At 39.8% G+C, this 3,057-nt stretch overlaps 1 pseudogene; it reads left to right on the forward strand.

Moving 5' to 3' along the window:
- The first annotated feature begins 414 nt into the window (after window positions 1–414).
- Window positions 415–2,601, forward strand: LOC106007475 (annotated as a pseudogene).
- The last annotated feature ends 456 nt before the right edge of the window (window positions 2,602–3,057 follow it).

A 3,057-nucleotide genomic window follows, 5' to 3' on the forward strand; every position in this document is an offset into this window, starting at 1 on the left:
ATAATTTTTCCTTGAGAAGATAAATACCGTGCTCCCTTCCTCTGGACAAAGATGATTTTTTTTAAATTTTATTTATTTATTTGACATAGAGTGAGAGAGAGCACAAGCAGGCAGAGCAGCAGGCAGTGGGAGAGGGAGAAGCAGGCACCCCGCCAAGCAAGGAGCCCAACATGGGGTTTGATCCCAGGACCCCGGGATCATGACCTGAGCCGAAGGCAGTTGCCTACCCAACTGAGCCACCCAGGCACCCCCAAAGATGATTTTAAATTCATAGTATCATAACAAAATCTTAGAGGTGTATATATACATAGATATATCTATCTATCTGTCTATCTATATAGATATGTATCTATCTGTATATATATCTGTGTATGCTTGTGTATGCTTGTACAGATAGAAGTACACAAACACACACACACACCATCAAGGGATTTAAGGCAGTTTACAGAAATGCATTTGTATAAAAATAAGTAAGTCTAGAAGGCAATGGTCTATGAGTTACTACTGTGTTCCCCTTCCCCATTCCCATCAGTCTATTTCCACAGTTAGAGGTCATTTTCTCTTGTGGCTCATGAAGAATCACTTAGCAATCTCAACAGCTCAACTAAAGCTCGTTCTTCCCCTGTCCAACCTGTGCCTGAATCCTTCACCAGAGTAGTAAGATAGGGCAGGAGAGAGAAGAAGACAGACCCTGGAGGTCCAAGCTATGTGGGCCAGAGGAAGGTGAGTCTTCGGCTCCTATTCCCCGCTACAGTTTGAGCTGAAATGTGCCTTCCACTGCCTCTAATGATGGGTTACTGGGCACAGAGAATTCTGGATCAGGAGGTTGCCTTGATGTTCGCAGACAAATGTCTTTAAAGCTCATTTTCAAGCATGTGAGCAAAGCCAAATTGGTGTCTCAAATTGCAACAACTATGAAGGGGATGCCTGTTGGTGAAGAAGAGTTTGAATATAACAAAGATGGGCAGTATGACTGTAAAGGAGGGGAACTGTTGGGAAAAAAGAAAAAACATTCCCAAATGCCTTTGGGAGGACTATAAGATGAACATCACAGGGGAAAAGGATGATTCGCCAGTGCATTTCTGTGACAAATGTGATTTGCCTATTCAAATTTATGGGCCAGTGATTCTGCACAAATATGCCTTTTGCTATGACTGTGCTAATTTATATGATGACAATGAAGATAAGATGTATTTAGGCTGTAGTATTCTTGTACCACTCATCAGGGAGCATATGCGAAGTTCTGTCCTCATGGGCAGCACTGTCCAAGGATGCAAGCAAACATATATGTCTGAAAAAGACTTATGAGTTCTTATCAAGCACCACCATAAGAAAGCGAAAAACTTAACTGTGCTCCACTGGGGAAGGTTCATCATCATATTGCTTCACCGACAGCTGATATTCATGCAACACTGCTAAGACAAGGACCCTATAAGCTGTATCCCATCAGAGCAGCACATCATGACGTCACCACCTACTGTGCATCCTGTGCCATGGGAGGATCTATGTGCTCCTTCAGCAGTTGTCTCCTCACTTCCTTCAGTCCATCAAGAAACCCTTAGTATTTCAATAAGGGAACACAGCAATTTGCTCATCATCCCTATTCAGAATGACTCAAATCCTGGTGCTAAAGAACCCTCTCTACCTGTTCCAGCTCCCGCTTATCATCATCCTGAATATTGAAATCAATCAGTGGAATGGTACCCTCATCCTATTATGCCTCTAGAGCTTGGGCACCCCTCTCCCCCATCTTCTCCACCACCACTAAGCCAGCCAATGTCGTATCTCCCTAGGATTCAGGTACTCCTTACTTGGTTTGTAGTCAAGTGCCACCTCCACCCATGACTTCTGGTCTATCACCATTAACTTCTTCTCCTGGATATATTATTGCTCATGTGCTACCTTAGATGAATTCTCCTCTTCCAGGATGTCCTCCTCTCAAAATTGTGGCCCACCTGTAAGTGGATTCCCTTTTAACCATCATAATCATTAACTCTTTACCCTAGTTCACTGAAGAGCAAGAAACTCTGAGCCTTCCATTTACACAACCATGTGGAACAAATTCTGGAATATGGCCTATGTCAAAAGTATTTTTACCTCCTTCACCAATGCAAGGTTCACTTTCTCCAGCCCTACTTCCTCAATCTCATTATTCAGATCAGACAGAAGATGTACATCATATTAACAATGATAATAATATTTCGAACTGAAGAGCTGAAGAAAAAACCTTAAATATAGTTAACTTTTTAATTAAACATTATTTGGGGAAGGAAAATTACTCTTAAACACTTACAGGGCACCTGGCTGGCTCAGTTGGTATAGCACTTGACTCTTGATCTTGGGGTCCTGAGTTCAAACCCTACACTGGGTGTAAAGCTCACTGACAAACAAAGAACTCTTAGGATCTTGTCTCTTAAATTGGTTTTAAACCTTGATTTTAGGATTTATTTCAAGTTCTATACTGTGGTATGGATAAATGACTCAGTCGAGCATACCTTTTTTTTACAACTTTGTTCCCTTAGCATTATTAATGGACCCAGAGGTGATTTTTTGTAGTGTGTGTTCCTGAAATAAATTTGCATTGTTTGACTTCTAAAACTGTTGTTTTTGTTTATTTTTTTTTTGTGATGTATTTTGTGAACCTGTGTGAAAGGATGGAATTTCAGTATGGTTGTAAAAATGCTATATTTTTGTGAATTTAAGCATAATCATATACTAGTTTTTTGAAAACCATGTTTTAACACTAATTTCCGAAAGAATAGTAAAATTCCTGTAAGTACAAATCAAGAATATACATAAGACAGATTGCTAAATGGTAGGGAATTATTTCCCATGTTAGACACTGAAATGTTGAGGTATAATAAGTATATAATGCATTTCACTCGCATGCTTTTCCATTTTTAGGCAGCTCCAAAAGCACCAAAATACATTGGAATTGCAGTTCTTTGATGGATTTATTTCTGTAATATTAAAAGGTATTACTAAATCATTTGGAAAGATATGGGCAAAGTAATTGACTTTGTAGGCTCCAAGTTGATGGGGATGCTGTTACTTGTT

The sequence above is a fragment of the Mustela putorius genome, unplaced genomic scaffold (assembly GCF_011764305.1).
Source record: "Mustela putorius furo isolate JIRA1106 unplaced genomic scaffold, ASM1176430v1.1 tig00003836_pilon_pilon_pilon, whole genome shotgun sequence".
NCBI classification, from domain to species: Eukaryota; Metazoa; Chordata; class Mammalia; order Carnivora; family Mustelidae; genus Mustela; species Mustela putorius.